The sequence below is a fragment of the Trachypithecus francoisi genome, unplaced genomic scaffold, assembly GCF_009764315.1.
Source record: "Trachypithecus francoisi isolate TF-2019V2 unplaced genomic scaffold, Tfra_2.0 Lachesis_group18, whole genome shotgun sequence".
Classification (NCBI taxonomy): Eukaryota; Metazoa; Chordata; class Mammalia; order Primates; family Cercopithecidae; genus Trachypithecus; species Trachypithecus francoisi.
In genome coordinates, this window is record NW_022681463.1 from 15,996,469 (window position 1) to 16,020,032 (window position 23,564).

At 41.1% G+C, this 23,564-nt stretch overlaps 1 protein-coding gene and 1 long non-coding RNA gene across 2 annotated transcripts in view; one reads left to right on the top strand and one right to left on the bottom strand.

The window, feature by feature from the left end:
• UBAC2 (UBA domain containing 2) overlaps window positions 1-23,564 on the bottom strand; it is a 184,710-nt gene that overhangs the window by 101,998 nt on the left and 59,148 nt on the right. The window lies entirely within an intron of this gene.
• Window positions 3,403-10,043, top strand: LOC117063570. Its single transcript, XR_004428992.1, has 3 exons — window positions 3,403-4,366; window positions 4,560-4,854; window positions 9,727-10,043. It is a non-coding gene; the product is annotated as an uncharacterized LOC117063570 (long non-coding RNA).

The following is a 23,564-nucleotide window of genomic DNA, read 5'->3' on the forward strand; positions in this document are numbered from 1 at the left end:
AATAGAAACCTCCTCAGCTATTTTGGGCAGCAGATTTAGTACACAGAATTCGGTGCTTATACAATTGTTGAAAAGGCCAGAAGGGCAGATCCAGTGCCTCCAGGAATAGACTCCTGGAACACATAAGGACTGGTCTACCAGAACTATTTCCTCTGACACACTGAAGCGTCTGGGAAACCACGAAAGTTAATTACATCAACCGTGAGCTTCAAGGTCAAACCACTTCGGCAGAGTCTAGGGATCAGGGAGCTTCAGGGGGTTGAACTGCGAACTCTGGCACCCCGTTGGATGTGTAGAACTGCACCAGGAAAATGGCTAACTCATATGCCTTGGTTCATACTGAATTCAAAAGCCACACGTTTTTCTGAATAACGGAACCTAAATCATGTCCAGAACTCCAGGCAAGGGAGTTTAAGAAATAGAACTTTCAGTTTTCCAACCTCTGCTTTATGGGAAGTACAACAGGAGAACCCTGGAACAGATAATGAGCCAGCTGGTCGGGCATGGTGGCTCAAGCCTATAATCCCAACACTTTGGGAGGCCAAGGCAGGAGGATCACTTGAGGCCAGGAGTTTGAGACCAGCCTGGGCAACATAACGAGACGTTGTCTCTATAAAAATTAAAAATTAGCTGGGCGTGGTGGTGCATGCCTGTAGTCCTAGCTACTCAGGAGGCTAAGGCAGGAGGATCCCTTGAGCCCAGAAGTTCGAGGTTACAGTGAGTTATAATCGCATCACTGCACTCCAGCCTGGGTGACAGAGCAGGCCACTCGTCTCTTAAAAAAAAAAAAAAGAAAAAAGGTAACAATAAATAAGATAATGAGCCAGTTAATCTAGTATATCCACCATACCATTCTAATAAAGTACAAAAATACTCTACCAAAGGGAGGAGGAGGAGGAGGAGGAGGAGGCCAGAGGAGCAGCAGCAGCTGCTACTTAAGATACACCACAATCGAATGTAAAAGCAAATGTAAAAGGGCATTTCCAAGCTAACAGGATAAATGTGGAAACAGTAGTTTCAGTAGTAAATAATATTACAGAATTATGAATAATTTTGTTAGGTAACATTATGAGTATATAAGAAATGCCATTTTAGAGCTTACTGAACTATGAAATACGGTATTATGATGTCTGGAAATTGCTTCAAAATACTTTAACTAAAAATGCCAGGGAATGGAAAGAGGACAGCAAAAACATTAATTACTAAATCTGGGTAACAGGGCTCATTTTATTCTCTCTGCTTGTTTCACTGAAATTTTTCATGAAAAAGTTACAAAATGTTATTCCAAGAGAAATATGAAAACTACACATTATTTTCATCTACTGCTTCACCCTCACAAACTTTAATTTTCCCACAGCCTTAGAATATGTATCATCTTCTGTAAGTCCTGGCTTTATAGTCTTCAAAAATACCAAGGTCGCCCAAGACAGACTGAGGAACAGTCCGGATTAAACAGTAAGGGAATGTACCAATGAAATGCAACATGTAATACTGAACTGGACCATGGGCCAGAATTTTGTTTTTCCTCTTTGCCATAAAGGACATTATTATGACAATTGCCAGAGGTGAATAAAGTAATACATACTCATGGTATTTTGGAGTCAAAGGGACATTATGTCTACGACTTGCTTTCAAATGATTCAGAAAAAACACCATGTGTGTAGAGAGAAAATGATAACAGCGAATGCGGAAAATGTCAATAATGGGGGCATCTGGTTTTAGGGCATATGGGAGTCCTTTGTTCTATCATTGCAACTTTTCTATAAACCAGAACTATTTTAAAATTTTCAAAAAGTATAAAACATAAGTGGCAGCATTTGGTAGCTACTGAAGAGAAACAGCAGTTTCTTCAAATTAAACAGCATTTTAATTAAATGAAAATAAAAGTAATAGCTAAATAACTGGAACGTCATACAGTGCTTCTTCAGACCCCATTCGTGGGGGCACCTCCCCCCAGTTGGAACTTTTTTTTTTTTCCTTTGCATTGTGTGTTTATTTGTACTTCTAATTTTAGCAACAAAGTTTGAATACAATCATATAAGTTGTCTTTGGACATTTACATTGCTGCAGTTGAAATACACAGCCTCAGTTTGGCAAGTTTATATGCTCAAGTTGCTTCCTGCTATAGTGACTAGATGACCATTAACTAGACTGTTTTACCTTAAAAAATAAAGTGGTATTGGCCAGGCATGGTGGCTCACGCCTGTTATCCCAGCACTTTGGGAGGCCAAAGAGGGCAGATCACGAGGTCAGGAGTTTGGACCAGACTGACCAACATGGTGAAATGCCGTCTCTACTAAAAATACAAAAATTAGCTGGGCGTAGTTGTGCACACCTGTAATCCCAGCTACTCAGGAGGCTGAGGCGGGGAGAATCGCTTGAACCTGGGAGGCAGAGGCTGCAGTGAGCCAAGATTGCGCCACTGCACTCCAGCCTGGGCAAAAGAGCGAGACTCAGTCTCAAAAAGAAAAAAAAAAAAATGTGGCATTAAGGCATTAAGGAAATGTCTGAGCTACAATTCAGATGGGCATGAGTTTCCATCCAGGCTTGCCACTTAAGTAGCCATCACTTAGTGACTCAATCCTCAGACCCTCAGCTTTCTCATGCAGAACACAGCAATACCAACATCTACTCTTGCACGTCTGCTTGTGGCTATTCATTTAAATCAGGAACATACGTCAAACAAGGTTCTATGGTACAAAATTGTTCAATACAAATTTATTAAGCTTTCTTAAGAGAAAGGGTAAATCCTGCCGTCAAAAAAAAATCTCCAAATGGAATGTATAACGTTAACATTTCATAATGTTACTCCATATTTTTTCTTCATATTGTCACTGATATTAACAAACCTATCCTTGGTATTGTCATTTATTTATACAGCAAATAATTATCAAGTGCCTCTATGAACCAGCTGTTATTCAGACTGGAATAACAAGTGAAAACCACACAGAACAAGTTGCTCTCTGAATCCTACATCCTAGAAGCCAATATTAAACATTAGGTAAGCAAACAAAACAATTTTAGGAGATAGGAGAATTGTAAAGTGTTGATTCTAGCTCTGGTGTACCCAAGACTGATTATTTGCCTTCTCAAATACTCTCTGAGCTACTTTCATAAATTCCCTTTCTGCTGAATCAGCCAGAATTCATTCTATTACTTCAACTAACAATCCAGCCAAAACAGAGATGCCTATTCTCTTGTAACTGACAAAGCCTTTTTCCTTGAGTTCAGGTAACAAAAGCGCATTAGATTTCAAGCACATTCGATATTTCAGAACTCACATAACATGTACCAAAAAATCCAACCCTAAGATAGGTATGAGATTATTTTTGTGTGTTGTATATTTTGCTATGGTTACCAAGACATGGTTAGCATTTCGAATTTTTTTTCTTAGAACAATACAATGATCTAAATCTAAAATCTTTCACAAGGTGCAACTTTCCAATGATAAACAAGAACAGGAAGTGAATCTTGAATACAACAACCAGACTACAAGTTCCCTTCACTATTAAAGTATCTCCTTTGCTGTCTGTCACCCGAGTCTGACTTAACCTGCGTTAAACTTCCATCATTCTAGCCTAACGGTTATTAATATCTTTATTTCTTTTTGAACAAAACATATTTCCTATCAGACTGGAAATTTTGACACACTCAAATGTCTGAAGTCCCAAGAGGAAGACAGCTAAAATAAAGGAATTGAGCAGCAAAGCAACTCAGAAAAGGAGAAATGAAAACAGATGTTAAACCTCTTTAAAACAAATTTTTACTAATAGCCTCAACCAAAGCTATTTCAGTCAACTACTAGAAATATTCTACCTAGTCAAAAGGTCTCAACAAGCTTCATAGGTCATCAGCTTCTCAAGGGTGTGGGCTAATTCTTTCCAAGGTTCTATCTACCACCCAGCATCATGCATGTCATGACCCTCCATCACTGGTGACTTTGCCCCCCAAGTGTCATTTGGCATTATCTGGAGACATTTTCAGTTGCCATGACTGGGGTAAGACTGGAGGAAGGAGGTTTTGCTACCAGCATGTACTGGGTGGAGGCCAGTGATGCTGCCAGCCACCCTGCAGTGCACGGGACCACCCCCACCACAAAGGGTTATGCAACTAAAATATCAAAAGTGCTGAGGGTGAGAAAACTCTAGCTTAGGTCAATGATGCCACTGCCCTTCATGTTCAAATATAAAATCACTGATCACGTGGCTTCATGTAGCCTTCTGGCAACAGCTTACAGGCCCTTTTAAACTGGATACATTAGGTCTGTTCCCTGGTAAGACTCTGGCCCATGAGACTGTCACTTTTGAAATTCCTGCAGTGTTAAAAGCCTGAGTCTCCTTTCACAATTAGCCAGCAATTCCATAAGGTAAGTACCTCTGCATGCCACTGATTCAGAAGGCACAGATCTTCAAACATTACTAAAATCTTGTTAAAATGATTGGCAATCTCAGTTCCTAATCAGTCCTCAGGCAACGTCAAGACATAAGTGAGACAAGAAAAGCCTCTTCGTCTTGTTATGTATCTTCTAACATCATGATTTTTCTTTTATCAATTTATAGAAAATAGCACTGAAGGTTTCTGAGCCTGTTTCCTCAAAGGAGACGCGAGTTCTCACCTTCCAGGGCTGTTATGAGGAGGGAAAGTGTCACATCAATGGGCACACCTGCAGAGTGTCTGGGATGAGCCTGGCGTGTGCTCGCTGACTGCCAAGGTGACGCAGTGCCAAGTACAATGCCGGACACATGGTATTCAACACCCAAATACTGAACTGAGCCCAAAGTGTGAGAACTTTTTGGTCAAGAAAGGAGATATCTTGTGAATATAAGAATGAAAGGATTATATGCTTCTCTCTAGGTAAGATGGGGAAATGATTTTATAAGTCCACATTTCAATCCTTAAAAAAAAAAAAAATCACTGAACCCAAATGTGAAATTCAACTTTTATACTTTTCTTTTTTTTTTTTTTTTTTTTTTTTGAGATGGAGTCTCTCTGTCACCCAGGCTGGAGTACAATGGTGTGATCTCATCTCACCGCAACCTCCTCTGCCTCCTGGGTTCAAGCTATTCTCCTGCCTCAGCCTCCCAAGTAGCTGGGATTACAGGTGCCCACCAACACATCTGGTTTATTTTTGCATTTTTAGCAGAGATGGAGTTTCACCATGTTGGTCATGCTGGTCTCAAACTCCTGACCTCAAGTGATCTGTCTGCCTCGGCCTCCCAAAGTGGTGGGATTACAGGCGTGAGCCACCACGCGCAGCCTATATTTTTCTCTTAAGAGATTTGAAGTAGCTTACTGAGTGAGAGAGAGAGAGAGAGAGAAAAGAAAGAAGGACGGAGGGAGGGAAGGAAGAAAGGAAAAAGGACATTAGCAGAGACACAATAATTTAGTGCAAAAAAATAACTGAAGCAACTAGCATGTGGCAGACCGAGCCCAGTCAGCTTTCTTTGTCTCTTTGGTATTAAAGAACACTCCTCACTACTCCATGCTGAGGGAGCTGTAAGAGAGAGTAAGATCCTGCTCTTTCAAAAGCATCCAGTTGAGAGAGTGGTCAATTAGGTAAATATTTACAATCTCAAGGAATGCTTGACATAACTTACAAGCACAAAGTTAACTGGGAGCAGGAAGGAAGGAGACGTTAATTCCAACCCTGGCTGGAGCAGGGTTTCATGGAGCAGAGCTATCCAAGCCAACACTTAAAGTTCTCCTTGTTTTCTTGGTAGAAGTTTGTCCAGCAAAGAGAAGAAAGGGTGTTGTAACCACAACTGTCGTAATAAATGAATCCAGAGAAATCTGAAATGATGTATGTGTGATAGGCAGTAGTGAGTAATGCAATTTAGGTGACAGGCAGAGTATAAGGAAGGGATGACAGAAAATGAGGCTGGGAAGATTGGCTGGAGCTCTGAGGTGTGTCACAAGCAAGTTAAACTTTATAAAACAGCAGGAGGAAGCCACAGAAGATTTCTCAATGTGTAAAGGAATAAGACCACATCTCTTTTGTAGATAAAATTAGGGGAGTGGGGCAGTGCCGATGATGGCATTGAGATGGTGGCAGGGACAACAGTTAGGAGGCTACGTTAATAGTCCAAACAAAAGGAGATGAAATCAAAAGATGAAATACTTTTCATTCATCTATTTGCTCTATCAATCCATCCATCTCGCAGTTGTGTCCACTACGTGGGAGCCACTACGCGAACCAAGTGCTATCAACTGAATGTTTCTGTCCTCTCCAAATTCATATGTGAAAATCCTAACCCTCAGTGTGATGGTCTCAGGAGGTGGGGCTTTTGAGAGGTGATTAGGGCACAAGGGTGGCGTCTTCGTGCACAGAATTAGTGCCCTTATAAAAGGAAACCCATTGAATTCTCTGCTTTCTGCCATGTGAGGACACTGTGAAAAGACAGCCCCAAACACCAAATCTGCCAGTGCCTTGATCCTGGACTTCTCAGCCTCCAGTACTGTGTGAAATAAGTATCTGTGGTTTATAAGTCACGCAGTCTAGGGCATTTTGTTAGAGTAGCCTGAACAGACTACGGCAGCCAGGCATCATTAGTGAGACAAACTAACACAGTCTCCTCCTGGCACAAAGCCTGTATTCTAGGGGAGGTGGCAGATAGCAAATCATTTGTTACATCTTACTTACTATCTATAGTGATGAATGCTGTAAGAAAGAAAAATGTTCTAAGAAAGCATATCACAAGAGACTGTGACCTAGTCTGAGGGTGGGGGTAGTCAAAGACAGCTTCTGCAAGAAGTGACCTTTAAACTTTTCCTGAAACCTTTGAACGGTGGCAGTTTATTTTCTCACATCCTTTATTATAAATACAAATTTTGATTTTTTTTATTAGTCAACTTTGCTCTGTGCAATCACATTCAAGTATTTAAGTATTTATTTACTAAAATCCTTGGTAGGGCTAACCAAACCAGCAGGTACTGTTGGGAGGGGAAGAGGAGTGGGGATCACAGCAAAAGCAGGGGAGATAAAGGGGTAAAAAAAGGAGGTGGCAAGCCGAGAGGGAGGTGGGAAAAGGAAGGAGAAAGAGAACAGCTCAAAATCCAAAGGCTTTGGCTACACAACAGCAGACTAAAGTCTACTTTTCTCAGTATAAATACTGAGTAACTCATGAAGGAAAGAAAGACAACATTCACACACATTTGTTATAATCAATACTCAGAAATACAATTCTCCGCAAACTGATGGAACATGAGGAACCATAAGCCTGTCAGTTTCTGTTGCTTTATCTTGACTTGGAGGCACAGTGGTTTTAGATTCAAGTGATGTAGGTTAAAATTTCAAGAGTTATATGTTTCGGGACAGATTTCTTAGTCTCTCTAAAAATGTTTTCTTAGCAGTAAAACAGATATAACCCTATCAACAAAGTTTATTTTTTAAATAGGAATTAAAGGAGAGAAGATATCTAAAAATATCTATTCATTCAACTTATCTAATCTATTAACACGTTCACGTGATCGCTTCAAATTTGGAGATCCTGGTAGTCCTATCTTTAGGTTGACAAATATCACTTTTTTTCACTTTTAAAGACACTGATCATTTTTCAAACTATGATGACTATTTACATGTTAGCTATTTAGCCCAAATTCAAAGCAGAGACACAATAATTTAGAAAGCTAACTGTCACTTATTGCTAACTTTGCCCACAATACCCACTTCCCTTAAAAATATTCCAACGGTTGCAATTCAAGATGACCACAGATGATTGTAGGTGTGCTGCTACTCTCTGACTGGCTCTCACCTCCAAACAGCGCAATCCCTTCATGTGCCCGAGACAGTGAATACTACTGCCTGGTACCAACTCTATTACCACATGTATTAGTAATGTAGTAAGAATTAATAATAGCATAGCCCCAACGAAAGCCACACACAGGGCTACAAATTAAAGAAAAACATTACATAAAATACCTATAATGGATTCTTTTAAATAGGTCCAAATAACCAAATTAATCCACAGAATAATGTTGGCACCATTACAGCTATTTCTTAGCTTCCCGAATTATCCGTGCCCAGTCCTGGAAAGCTTTATCCTGTGCAATACAAGAGGCAGAACTGGAAAACATGGAGAAGGTGAGACCTGTGCCCTACATTAATCTGCTCATCAAGAACAGCAGGAAAGGCCCCTTTATCGGGAGACCATGAGGAAATTTATCCTACAGAAATTGGGTATCTGCAGAAATTAGAAGAACGTTATGTTCCTATAGATGGATCCTGAGACTAAGCAAGTTCCCTCTTGCTCATTTACCACTACCCACCTCCGGATTAGAGGCTACATGAGGCTTGCGGGTGGTGACAGAGGGGATGGGGCAAAACTGCCTGAAATACTCAGAGACTCGGTAAGTAGGCCCAGAGAGTGAGACAACAGAGCACAGTGATTACAAGGACAATTTTATTTCGAGTAAGAAAGTGATGCTTGAGGATGACACAATGTAAAATGGCCTTGACAACATGTTTGAATGATTGTAGAGGTAACTATCAAAGGAGAAAAAAATGATTTCACGACTGCAAGTATTCTTAAAACACACACCTTTTTAAAAATCAATATTGCCTTTTATTTTATTTTATTTATTAATTTTTGAGATAGAGTTTCGTTCTTGTTGCCCAGGCTGGAGTGCAATGGCGCGATCTCTGCTCACCACAACCTCCGCCTCCCAGGTTCAAGCAATTCTCCTGCCTCAGCCTCCCGAGTAGCTGGAATTACAGGCATGTGACACCATGCCCGACTAATTTTGTATTTTTAGTAGAGACGAGGTTTCTCCATGTTAGCCAGGCTGGTCTTGAACTCCTAATCTCTCAGGTGATCCACCCGCCTCAGCCTCCCAAAGTGCTGGGATTGATTACAGGCATGAGCCACCGTGCCCCGCCTTACTATTGCCTTTTAAAGATGGTATTTTGAACATACATATTTATCTCCTCTGTTCTTTCCTAAAATCTCACAAGAGTGACATTAAAAGGATTTTTGTAAAGGTATAGGCCCACAAAGATAAGGAAGAGTAGATGATCCTAAAAATTTTTCTAAGTTAGAAAACAGCAACAGTGTACAGGGGTAGGTTTTTTTTTTTTTTTTTTTTTTTTCCAGAAATATTGGAAAGTTTTATTTAAATGTTTTGTGTTCCCTTTTAACCACCACCAAAAAGAGAAAAAAAAAATTTTTTTGCCGTTCCAAACAGGAGAATCGCTTCAGAGAGGAGCTGGCATGCGTGTTCAGAGCCCAGGAGTGTGAGCCCTGCCAGGTGGCTCTTCCTGGCCTGGGCCACGCTGGGTAGGATGGCCACCCAGGCACCGGCTTCCTGGGACCCCAGTGGCCTTGGAGTGAGTGAGCGAGGCCTTGTCCTGAGGAGAAAGACCTCATCTCCCCTGAAGGAGGGCTGGGCCTGAGGACAGGGACATGAGCATATGCAGCTATCTTGGCAAACCTGAGAAAGCCAAATACTAAGCCAGCAGTAGTGAAATCTGAGAGGCAACCTGATTAACATTTGACTTCCCAAAGGTTGCAGGGCCAGGGTTTTCCAAAAGTGCTAAGAGGCAGGCAGAGCACTGCCCAGCCACCACCCGAACTCTACCCACCTGCTGGCTGGCTGTGGTATTCTACAAAAATGTATTGGTGTTTGGCTCCCAAAACATCTTTGGAATCACCTAAGTGACAGAAGTGCCTTTTCTTCTTCATAATGAGCCCCTTTCAACCACATCTGAATTTACCCTAATGCGCTATTTAGGGTAGAGCCCCTGGATAGCCTCAGATGGAGCTGGTTGACCAGCAGGAAGACCAAGTGACTAGAGGGGTGGAACTTTCAGCACCACCCACCCACCTCCAGGAAGCGGGGTGGTGGGAGATGGAGCCCTCTAAAAACTCTTCTTCAGTGACATTCAGACAGCTTCTGGGTTGGTGAATACATGGAGGTGCTGAGAGGGTGGGGTGCCCAGAGACGGCATGAGAGCTCCATGCACTCTCACTCCACCGTCGCACCTTGCCCTATGCGTCTCTTCCATTTGGCTGTTCCTGAGTTGTATCCTTTATAATAAACCAATAAACGTTAAGTCAAGTATGTTCCCGAGTTCTGTGAGACATTTCTGCAAATGTATCAGACCTGGTGGGGGGAGGGTTATGGGAACCCCCAATTTACAGTGGGTCAGTCAGAAGAACAGGTGTCCTGCAACGTGTGACTGCCATCTGAAGTAGGGACAGTCTTCTGAGACTGGGCTCTTTGACTTGTAGGATCTGACACTAACCCCAGGTAGAGTGTCAGAACTGAACTGAACTGCTGGACGCTCAGAAGAACTGGAGTACTATTTGTTAGCGTTGGAAAACACCCCTCACTGCCTCACCCCATCTTGTCAGATGACTGGAGGTTTATTATTTAGAAGCGGTAAAACGGAAGGTCTTGAGACTGGAGGGACTCTCAGGCACCACTGACAGTACAAATACAATACCAAAAATCAAAATTGGTACACTCAAGTCAAGGTTTATTAGTAAATATTAAGACTCGCAGGCTTACACCCTACAGGTATTAGAGTGGAGAGTATGATCTGGGGAATGTGACCAACCCATTGGGGATGGGCAGGGATGAAACAAACGCACAGATCCTGACATTGGCATTCCCAAACATCCTCATCAGAGGACCCTAAAACAGAGACCACGGCCATCCAGGACCTCATCCTGAGACTCCAATCAGCTTTTAAAAAGCTGGATCTTAAATCCAAACAGATAACCAAAGGCTTAGAGATATGTAAGGAAAACTCCTGACATCAAAAGCAGAAAACAAAGAGGTAAAAAGGAAATCAGAAGAAACAGAAACTGTGTAGAGAAATAAAACCTGGGGGGTGGGCGGAAGGGGCAGGTGGTGAAGAAACTGTCCTCATTATGAGAGGGATAAAAAATATTGCATCCACAAAATGAAAACAGGATGTCAGGAAAAATGAATATTCAAAAAATAAAGAGCCAATAAAAATTTTAAATAGGTTATAAATATTTTTAAGAAAACCAGGCTGGGCGCAGTGGCTCAAGCCTGTAATCCCAGCACTTTGGGAGGCCGAGACAGGCGGATCACGAGGTCAGGAGATCGAGACCATCCTGGCTAACATGGTGAAACCCCATCTCTACTAAAAAATACAAAAAAACTAGCTGGGCGAGGTGACAGGCGCCTGTAGTCCTGGCTACTCGGGAGGCTGAGGCAGGAGAATGGCATAAATCCAGGAGACGGAGCTTGTAGTGAGCTGAGATCTGGCCACTGCATCCAGCCCGGGCGACAGAGCGAGACTCTGTCTCAAAAAACAACAACAAAAAAAGAAAACCAAAACAACAAACCAATAAATGAAAACCTACTCGATCTCATTTGTCATCAAGGAAATGTGAACTGAAATCACAAAAATATATCACCACACATCTGCTAGAATAACTAAAATTAAAAGGACTGCAACATTCTTGGAGCACTCACCTGGGGGAAGCTGTAATAGCTGCCACGTCAGGAGGCAGCTCCATGGTGAGGAGCTGAGGCTTCCTGCCAACAGCCCCGTGAATCTTCCAATCCCAGTAAAGCCTGAAGATGACTGTGGTCCCTGACATCCTGACTACAACCACATAGGAGACTCTAGGCCAGAATCACCCAGCTAAATTGCCCTTAAATTCCTGACCCACAGGAAAACTAGCAGTATCTTCCAAATCTAAACATATGTAGACACTATGATTCCTCTTTCAACTCCTAGGTACATACCCAGCAGAAGTGCATACATATATGCAACAAACGACATGTTCAAAGACATTCAAGATGGGTGCAGTGGTTCACACCAATAATCCCAGCACTTTGGGAGGTGGAGGTGGGAGGACTGCTTGAGCCCAGGAGTTTGAGACTAGCCGGGGCAACATGGAGAAATCTCATCTCTACAAAGAATACAAAAATTAGCTGGGAGTGGTGTTGCACACCTGTAATCCCAGCTACTTGGGAGGCTGAGGTGGGACGATCACCTGAGGCCAGATGGTTGAGGCTACAGTGAACCATGACTGTGTGCCACCACACTCCAGCCTGGGCAACAGTGAAACCCTGTCTCAAAAAAAAGAAAATAAAAGGAAAAAGGATATTCGTTAATAACAGTATTTGTAATATTCCCAAATTATAAACAATCCCAATGTCCATTAACATTAACAGTATTATGAGGCCAGGCATGTGCCTCATGCCTGTAATCCTAACACTTTGGGAGACCAAGGCAGGAGGATCACTTGAGCTAATGAGTTCAAGACCAGCCTGGGCAACATAGCAAGACCTTATCTCTACTAAAAATAAAAATTAACTAGCCAGTCCTGGTGGTGTGCATCTGTAGTCTCAGCTACTGGGGAGGCTGAGGCAGGAGAACCACTTGAGCCCAGGATGTTGAGGCTGCCATGATCGTGCCACTGCACTCCAGCCTGGGCAACAGAGCAAGACCCTATCTCAAGAAAAAAATAAAAAGTAAAATGTATAAATGGTGGTATTCATACACCAAAATACTATACCAATAACAAAAAAAAAAATTAACTACAGCTACATACAGCAACACAGGTGAAACTAAACAGAATACTGAAAAAAATAAGCAAGATACAGAAGAGTCCACATTTCTATTATCTAAAGTTTAAAAACAGACAAAACTAGATCAGGGTGTTAAAAGTCAGTGGAGACTTCTGGGAGGAAGGAGTAACTGTAAGGCAGCAAAAGTAGACCTTTTAGGGAGTTGGTCACATTCTGTTCTTCAACTGGATGGTGCTTAGAAGGTGTCACTTTGTAAAAAGTCTATGAGCTCTGGACTCAAGATACATACATTTATACCTCAACAAAAATTTATTTTAAAATATTAGTTAGAATAATTGGAAGGTAGAACCCAGGAAATCTCCCAGCAAGGACAGCAAACACACAAAGAGAAAGAAAGCAGGGAAAAAAAAAAAAAGATGAAAACTGGACCTGTACAGGAGACTGAACTTCTAGATAACAGGATTTCTAGAAAGAACTGAGAAAAATGGAAGAGGAAGTGATTAACATAATTCAGGAAAAATTCAAGAAGAGAAATACAGGGATTACTGATTGACAGGGCCCACACCAAGCGTACAACCTAAATGGATGAATCTGTTTGGATTCTTCACTCCAAAGCACCTCATCAAAACTGTCACAAATTATTAATAATCAGATCAACACTAAATTCGTCAACAGCTACACTGTAAGGTAGGTATTGGTGACAAGAGATAGCATTTCCTTACCCATTTCTTCCTCTACATCTTTCCTTTCCCCCAGGACAGGCAAACTACCATCTAAAGAAACTGCTTATTCTCAATACTGCTAATTTCTGAGAGTTTAAAAGTGAATCCCTCACTAGCCAAGACACCTCTGGAACCTCACCAAACAGGAGTGGATCACAAAGGTCCTGCAGTGGCTGCGGAACCTATGCTGGGCGCTCACTGCCCCTCTTAACCTAACTGACTCTGCTAAAGAATACCTTTCAGGGAAACATGAGTTCAGAGGCCAAAATCACTAGGCAACCTTAGAACACAGTCACAACAAAAAAGAAACAAACTGAACAATATTACTAATTAGGAAAGCAACATTTTTAGAAAAGATGAACCTCAAGTGATAAAATATATTAATAGATATACTAATAGAAGAGATAAAAGAAAATATTATTATCTCAAATTCCAGCTGAATTTTTAAAGATAACTGATTAACTTACTCTAAAATTTATATGGAAGAGTAGTTAGGTTAATCTTGAAAAAGATGAACCAAAAAAAAAGAGTAATCTGTTCTACTAGATACCAATATATACTACAAAACAAAATAGTTAAAAGTACTAGCGCATGAACAGACATGCGGACCAATAGAATAGAGAGTAAAGCAGATACACACACAGACTCAAAATGTACACACACACACACTGCTGAGCACCGAACTGTGTCTCCCACCCCTAAATTCATATGTTGAAGCATTAGCCCCCAATGTGGTGGTATTTGGAGGTAGGACCTTTGGGAGGCAATTAGGTTAGGTCATGGGCGGTCATGAGGCTGGGGTCCCCATGGTGAGATTAGTGCCCTTGTAAGAGGAGGAAGAGAGACCAAAGTGAGCTCTCTCAGCCATGTAAGGACACACCAAGAGGGTGGCCATCTGCAAATCAGGCCCTCACCAGAACTTGACCATGCCAACATTCTGATCTTGGACTTCTGGCCTCCAAAACTGTGAGAAAATAAATTTCTGTGTAAGCCACTCAGTCTTTGACAGCTTGAGTTTACTAAGACACTCATATATCCTATAATCCTACATTCCTGCTCCTGGGTTTATATGCCAAAGAGAGTCTGTCACAGACCCATGAGAATAGCTTAAGAGTAAGGATATAGATAAAACAACGTGGCCATGAGTTGATCAGTATTGAAGGTGGGTGATGTTGAAACATGGGGTTCATTATAGTGTTCTCTCCTTTCTTACACATGCTTAAAAATTTCTCTAATAAACCCAGATAACAGAAACAAAGATAGAAATTAAAATATGGGCTGCTTCAGTGGCCCACAAGGGACGTGACCTAGATACAAGCCTCTGGAGTTGTGGGCTGGGATTTTTAGGTCTAGTAGAGCTAGAAGAGGTGACCTCAAGCAGCTCAAGGAAAGAGAGCTGGGACTGAGCCCAGACCATCAAAGATCACTGTCTTTTAGAGAGAAGACTAAAAATATTCCATTTATCGTCTGCTGAAACAACAAAGAAAGTTAGCTTACATTAAAAGCCTTGGAAACAAAAAGATCAAACAGTCCTGACAAAAAATTAAAATCTAAGGCCAACATCATACCTGAATTTGTGACCTAGATTTACCCCCACTTGAATGGTCTGGGAGTGCTAAGGTAAGAAAATAACGTAAAAGCTAATCCAGGACAACAAACACCCCTCAGGAGCCAGCAGTAGTAAACACAAAATCCATCAACAGATACTTTCAAGAGCTGGGGGACATGGGGATTCCAAGAGCAAATGAAACCACTGAAAATGAGTTCACAATAAAAAATTAAAACTGTAAGAAACAACAGACTACCCTGAGGGAGAATTTGATAACCCGAGAAGCAGAAGTGAAAAACAATTTGAAAACTATAAGTATGTATAAAATGATTAAGTGCTTTTTTAAAAAAGAATGGGAAACAATGAAAACATAGCACAGGCCAACACGACTTCATCTCCCAAAGCATCATGCAATGGCTTCCGAATGCCCTGATTAAAGGCCGAAATTAGTACAATGGCCTGAAAGGCCTGTAACCACTCTTACCTCTCTGGCCTCACCTCCTACTATCTCCCCACACCCCGTCCCCACAACACTCTGCTCCAGCTGTCCACGTATGGGAGGTCCCGTCTCCACCTGAGGGCCTTGGCACTGGCAGTCTCTGATATCTGGAATACTTCCCCCAAGACCTCCACATAGCTCACTCCTTGACCCCTTCAGGTCTTTGCTCAAATATTACCTGATCTCTGAAGCTTTTCCTTACTAGAATCATTAAAACTGCAATCCCACTGACACCTGGCATTCCCTTCCCTAGTTTATTTAGTTTTGTACAGCATAGATCATGATCTGGCATATATATATTATAAATTTTTATTTTGTTTACAGTCTTTTACCCTCAATTACAATGTACAGTCAACGAGGACAAAGATTTTTGTCTATTTTGATCAGTGCAGGATCCTCAGAGCCCAGAACAACGTTTATCATAAAGTAGGTGCTCAACAAATAATTTAACAAGAGGAAAAGAGAATGCAAACAGATTGGGGAAATCAGAAAAGAGCCGATTGCTCTTGTAAAATACGAGGTAGAATTCTCTCATTCATTCATGCATGCATACACGCTGAAACATTTATTAAGTGGCTACTTTATACAAGGAAGTGTCAAGGTGTTCTCTTCCTCACTTTGGAAATTCTTTCTTCTCCTAAAACGTGACTGAAATTGACTTTGCCAATAATTAACCATAAAATATTAGCACACTTTCTAACTTAATAAAAGTACACAATGTACTGAAAATAATCTTTTACAATTCAGCTTCCTGTTCCTTATTTTTATTCTTCTTCAGAACTCATGTGCATGTCCACACCACCAACCATCAATTTCTACCTAACTATGTTGTAAGTACAAACTCTTATTCCCTACTTACTTACTTTCTGGGTTTTGAAAATACTCTACTTGTTGTTGATACCAGTATACTCTTGGACATTGATATAGAAATGTAAAAAGCAGGAATTAAAATCTAACACTTGATCTGCGCCCAAGAATTAGCTAAGGAACATTATTTAGGAAGACAAAAGTTGATGACTATAAATGTGACCATAATATTCACCTCTGTTAAATTCCAATTATTTTCTTATTAATATTTACATATATGTGCATTCTAGTGAAAACAGTTTGTGGCTCATATAAGATTTCAAAGAGACACAAAATGGCAAACAATATTACTATATGCCCTTGATAAAAATATCTGTTTACAATTCTCTTTGATTAGCCCAATAATTTTTAGATAATGATTATTTTTTTCTTTAATGTTACTATTAGGACCAAGTAGTGTGTCACCTCACTTTACGTAGTTAAAATTTGGAACTGTGCTGTGCTGAGCCCATGAATAATCACAACTAAAAATCATTCTTAGGTTTACATCATAGGAGTTTCACAATTGCTATACCAGTGGTGTTTAAAATAATTTATTGTGTTGTTTAGGAAAAAATTAACACACATACACAATACCAGTTTTTAATTCTAACTACAGCACACATCTTTTTGAAATAGTCACAGGGTATCAAACTGTTAAAGGTGTTTGTATAAAGTATAATACCATTGTTATTTATTAGAAAAGTGTTTCACCATATGAGCCCCATTTAATAACGAGGAATTAAAGTTTTTATCAAGTTCTACGTAACACTGCCATCTAGTGCAGTGTTACTGCAGGCAACGCCTATTGAACTGCTGAGCATGCTCATTTCAGAAAGTGTAAAACAAGCTTACGGAGTCTAGATTAAAGTCCTGTAAGAATTCGTAGTAACGATACGAAAAATGTAATTTATTTTGAATGTTTTATTACATAAATGTTTCAAATATGTCACCCTAGCAACTCATTATTTAGCTCTTACCTTAATAGTGTCAGGATTTTCCCCTTCTGTTCCTCTTTAAGTATTTATAAAGACTTTCTGGAAATATGTACTTCAAAATTTTAAAATACTTCTTACTTATAAGAAAGCAAAAAATCAATCACTTAGATTATATAGAAAAAATATCAAACCTCTTTGTATTACAGAGTTTATTTGAGTAATGTAATAATAACTCTATATTGCAGTGAATTATGTCCTGGAACAAGTTCTGCTGTACCAGTATTAGGCTGCACAGAACATCCTGGGAAATGTGGTCCCTTGGCTGGACTCCAATTAATTTCTCTAGTTCTCTAAGCCTACCTGTGAATCTCACAATAAAGAAGAGCACAGAATCAGAATATAGCTCATTTAAACCACAGAATGCTCATGGTTTAAAGGGATTTCATAGGCACTCCATTTGTGTTACCTACCAATGAGTGGACCTCCTGCAACACCCCGGCCTCGCACTCTCCCAGCCACTGCCTGAGTATCTTCAGCAGCTCCCAAGGGAGATCACTTCATCTTGAGACAGTGAGTGCTGCAAAGTTACTCCTTATGCCAAGTCCAAAGCTATACACCGTAGCATGTCCCCGTGGTCTTCATTCACCACAGGCCATCTGCCCCTTATTTAACACCTCTTTCACTGTGCAGCCCTTTCAACAGTGGAAGACAGTTCTGCCCCAGTTCCTTCTCTCTGGGGTAAGCAATCCCTGTTCTCCACCTGTTTCTCCCATGGCCAGTCTCCATCTCCACCCCATCCTGATGCCAACCTGGACCACAGGAACATCCTTGTTTCCCTGTAATCCTACAAATGACATCTGGGAGCACATTAGTGTCAAATGGCAGTCACTCCATGATGCCATTTCACAAGCCAAACAACTCTGTCATTCAGTGCCTCTATAGCTGATTTTTTAAGACTCAAGAGAAAGACCTGATGTTCTTTCTCTTACCTTCTTTACCTTTTGTGTTTCTTTTTTTTTTTTTTTTTTTAAGACAGAGTCTCACTCTGTAGCCCAGGCTGAATGGAGTGCAGTGGCAGGATCATGGATCACTGTAGCCTTGGTCCTCCAGGTTCAGGTGATCCTCCCACCTCAGCCTCCTAGGTAGCTGAGACTACAGGCACACACCACCACATCTGGCTAATTTTTTGTATTTTATGTAGACACAAGGTTTCGCTATGTTGCCCAGGCTGGTATCCAACTGCTGAACTCAAACAATCCGCCTGCCTCCACCTTCCAAAGTGCTGAGATTACAGGTGTGAGCCACCATGCCCGGCCTCCTTCTATATTTCATATTTTGACTATAAAGCCCAAAACTCCAGCTTGCTGAGGCAGCTAATGTGTTAGAGCTATTGCTCTTCTGAGAAGGCTGCTAGCAGCTCCCCTAAAACCCACTGTTCCCTTATCTCCAGGGACACCGCTGCCCAGGTAAGATTATAGCCCCCCGCCTCCCTGTGATTAGGTGTGGCCACGTGACCAAGTTCTTGCCAACGGTTTGGGAGCAGGAGTGACAAATGCAACCTTGAAGGCACCTGGGGAAAGGCAATCCCTCCTCCTGCATGCCCCTTCTTTCCTCCATGCCAGCTGGAAGCAGAACTCATGGAGTCTCCTTGGAAGGCACATGTTGAGGAGAGCAGAGGTGCTCCACCAGCCCAGGCCCCTGACGACCTACTGGTACAGAGCCTACCTACCCCACAGGGTGGTTACAAAAGTGAAATGAACATCTGTGCTCTTTGAGCCACTGTGTCAGCGGTTTGTTACAGGAGCTTCGCCTCCACCATTACTGAAATATCCTCCTAGTTTTTGTAATTTGCAAATCTGATGAGCAAACACACTATATTTTGATATTTTTTATCACTGATAAAATATTAATCAGAACAGCAGGGACCAAGAATGCTATAAAAAGATAAGTGTTACTCTTTCAATTTCAAATGACTGTAATAATAAAGGCAGATAGTTTTCAGAGCATAAGAAAGCAGCACTAGCAAGTGGAAGGCTCTGAAGGGAGCAGACTCTGGAACAGAGCTAGTTTCTTCCTGCCTTACTTATATCCTCCTGGACAAGGCAAAGGTGCTGAGGACTGCAGGAAAATACTGCTTCGGCTTAAGTCATGAGGAAAGGTTCCAAAATGACTCATTGATTTTACTCGGGATAACTTCCCCTCACTTTCCCTCACCATTTAGAAATCCAAAGCTATGACATTCATCCTTGTCATTAGTATACGATAAATGAGCAGGTCTAAAATATGCTCCAAAAATTGCATCAAAGGACACAAACCAAAAAAAGAGGCACCCTATGGAATAAGAGAAAAAATATTTGCAAATCATCTGATAAGGGGTTAACATCTAGATTACATAAAGAGCTCCTACAACTCAACAACCAAGAAACAAACAACCCGATCAACAAATGGACAAAGAACTTGAATAGGCACTTATCTAAAGAAGAAATATAAATGGCCAAGAAACCCACGAAAAGATTCTCGAAGTCACTCATCATCAGAAATGGAAATGAAACCACCATGAGATACCACCTTATGCCCATGAGGATGGCTACTACAGGAAAGGAAGGCAGGGCAGGGAGGGAGGGGAGGGAAGGGCGAGCACAAGAGAGGTATGTGTGTGAGCCGAGATAGGGAGAAACTGGGCATTGTGTTGCTGGTGCAGCTGCTGGGGAAACAGTACAGCCGTTCCCCAACAAACTAAAACCAGAATTACCACATGATCTGGCAATTTCACTTTCAGGGATAGAACCCAAAAGAACTGAAAGTAGGGACTGAAGAGATATTTGCTGTATGATGGACACAGGCTTTCAGTCTGGGTAGACGAAAATGTCCTGGAGATTGGCTGCACAACAATGTGAATGAACTTAACACTACTAAACTGCACATTTAAACATGGTTAAGATGAAAAATTTTCTAAGAGATATATATATATATTTTTAACATGTCTAATTTGTTCTAAGGCCACATTTATGTTTAATATCTTAGTATAATATCAGATACAAATAAGAGTAAAAATGGAATCTTCTCAAGGCCCTAACCCAGGAATACACACAGTCCTACAGACGAAAACTGTTTCCTAAAAAAGAGGATGCTTCCAAAGAGGGCAGAAAATGGTCTACAAGCCAAAATGTTTCAGAGTAAGCTTGTCCAAGCTGCAGCCCAGGGGCCCAGGACAGCTTTGAATGCAGTCCAACACAAATTAGTAACCTTTCTTTAAATACTATGAGTTTTTTTCACGATTTTTTTTGATCATCAGCTATCATTAGTGTTAGTGTATTTTATGTGTGGCCCAAGACAGTTCTCCCCATGTGGCCCAGGGAAGCCAAAAGATTGGCCACCTTGTTTTACAGGAATAAGTTCATATCTATTATATAATACTATACATTATATAGTATTATGTAACATAATATAGAAATATTCATAAAGTAACATTAAAATATTTTATAATATTCCACCAACTAATAGCTTTTTTAAAAATTTACTTCAATTTTGGAAAGACTTTAGAACGAGTAAAGGTGAAGAGCTCCAAGACCATTAATCATCTGTAGGTGGCAGTAGAAGCACAGTATTTATGTCAAAGCAGCCCTGAACTGTCAATCGGTATGGAAAACTGGAGACCATACGTAAGAAATCTAGATCTATTTCATGTTCAAATAAACTGTGTGAGTACTCCTACATTCAATAAATTACAACTAGCTTCTCTGATACGAAACCTTTTTAACTTGCCCACTTTCACTTTAAAACCTCTACACAGCCAATCCCAATCTACCTATTTCTTTTTGCCTCATTATTTTATTTGATATGTCTTTGTGATTGTTATCTACCTAGAAACATTAGCCATTCATTTTTTGAGACATGGCATAACCGTTCTTACAGAAAAACACAAACACCAGTCGAATCCATATGCCTGTTAACTGAGGGCCTGCTGGGTGAAGCACTACTCTAGATATGCTGAAACGTTTGAAGATGCACGTGCCAGGTCCTTGTTCACAAGACACACACAAAACGAGAACAAGAAGAAAAGGGGTGAAAGTGCAATCAGGGATCAGTACCCACACGACTGTCAAAGAGAGACGTGTCACAGATACTTCAAACTCCATCTCTAAAACCTGTAATTACTGGTCCTAAATCAAACGTTCCATTCATGTTAGAAGAGCAAACCCTACACCAGAGGCAGAAAGATGTAAGCAAGGGTCTGAGACCCTTCATTCCAAAGCAGCACAGCAGCAGATGGCCTGGGGGTCTCAGGGTGGTCCTGCCTGCCTCCTTCCTTCCCTTCTCTGTTAAAGACTCTCTTTAGACTGTGTGGCTTGCTGAGCCCAAGAGGCTGTACGAGCTGAAAATCACAAACTTCTCATAAAGTCTACCCATACAAATAGTATTAGCAATAAGAATATCGCTGCAAATATTCAACTGAATGGAGCACTAGTTTTATTTTATAAGCATACGAGGCAGAGTTCTGGTAAACACCTCGTCTGAGTAACCAAAATCAACGCAGTTTCATTACCAAGAAAAAAATAACAGGTCTTCCTCTGTAGGTTGATTATAACGTCGTCAAGAGGTCGACATATATGCTGAAGAACAATAAAATAATAATAATAATAATAAAAGATGGCAAAGATCAGGAACTAAAGTGACCCCATCAGGGGACTGAGTACTTTGCATTTAGAGTAGGCCCAAACTTCAGCAGACACATTCTTGGTTTTCCTCCCTGGGATGAAGACTTAGGAAATGAATACTGGACACATTCAGGCTTCCATGCAGACTCCTGCTGGCTCCTATCCACAGTCCTACAGAAATTCAGAGGAACACCAAAGGTAAATACTCTGCAATGGAAAGAGTCGGGGAGAGGAATGCCTTCAAATTACATAAGGCTGGAAGTGGATGACCCCAAACAGAAGGCCTCACCCAACTTCCCCTGGGGAGAGAGACTATCAGAGAAATGAGCTAACATGGTTAAGACAACCTGGTCAATTAGTGGCACAGGCTGGGCTCCTGCACAGCTATCCAGTCCCAGTCTAAAGACAGGAAAAATATAAATATGCTACAAAGAAAAAAAAGGGGACAAACGAGGCCGAGAGAACTAGTACTTAGTGTCTACAGCATGTACTTCACACAAGCTATGACAGTTTTTGAACAGGAAAGGTAACACATATATAGAAAAGTGCAGCATGCCAGAAAATCCATTTGCTTCTTTTCCCTTCCCTAGCCTGTTCTCTGTCCCAGAGGCTGGTGGGTCCAAACACCATGCAAAGGCTTGCGGCCCCCTGGCTTCCAGCTAAGTCCTGCTAATAGGAGCCTCAGGGGAGATTTAGGCCAAGAGGAACCTGAGGTCAGGGTGTTTATTTCCCTGGTTCCTTCCTGTAAGGGAACCTCAGGCTTACCGTCTCTCAAAAGAAAAGCACTGCTCCAAGGCAGCTGACTTGACTGGAGTCTCTCCTTCCAAGTTCTAGTAACCTCTCCCTCCCTTGATCTCTTTGGGCCTAAGGGTGGTGAGGGTAAGAAAAGCAACAGCTCCAGGATCCTGCCGTGCAGATAGATGATGGGGGCCTCTTCCTTATTATTACACACGCCCACACCCCACCCAAAAGGTTTACCACCTAAGCATGAATTCCTAAGCACTGTATTTTCATTTCGTCTGCTTTTTGAAAGTTATACAAATGGAATCATATGATATGAATTCCTTCATGTCTGGCTTTTTCAACTTAACACTAGATTCATGAGATTCATCCATGCTGTTCTATCTGCCCTATCTATCATCAATTGTGATTGTGACTGGCACTCCACTCTATGCCTACACCACAAGTGACTTATTCATTCTACAGTTGGTGAACATTCAGGTTGTTCCTAATTTGGAGTTGTTGTAAATAATGTTACCGTGAACATTCTCGTCCATGTCTCCTGGTATGCAGCATGTGTTTTTCCTGGTTATAGACCTAGAAGTGGACTCTGAGTCATGGAGTGTTGGTATCTTCATTTTAATACTTAATATTAAACCGTTTTCCATGTTTAAACTCCCACCAGCAATGTTCCTTGTTACTCGATATCCTCATCACTCAACATCCTTGCCACCACTTCGCATTGTCTGTCTTTTTCATCGTAGACATGCTGGCGAATGGCTAATACCTTACTGTGGTTTTAATTTTCATTTTCCCAATTACTAATAAAAGGTTGGGCAGACTTACATTTTGACCATTTGGATCTACTCATTCTTGAGTGCTTGTTCAAGTCTTTTGGACACTGAATGACAGAGATCCCAGACACCACAATTACATGTACAAGCTGCCAGAATCCAGCTATAAAACCTTTCCTTGAGAATATCAACTCATTAGCACAAAACAGGGAGATAAAAAGATGATCTATTCCCTCAGGAGACTGTTTGCTATAAGTCAAATTACCATTTATGATGATTCTCTATTAAGTAGGGCCAACTTCAACAATAATTACTAAAACAAAGTATA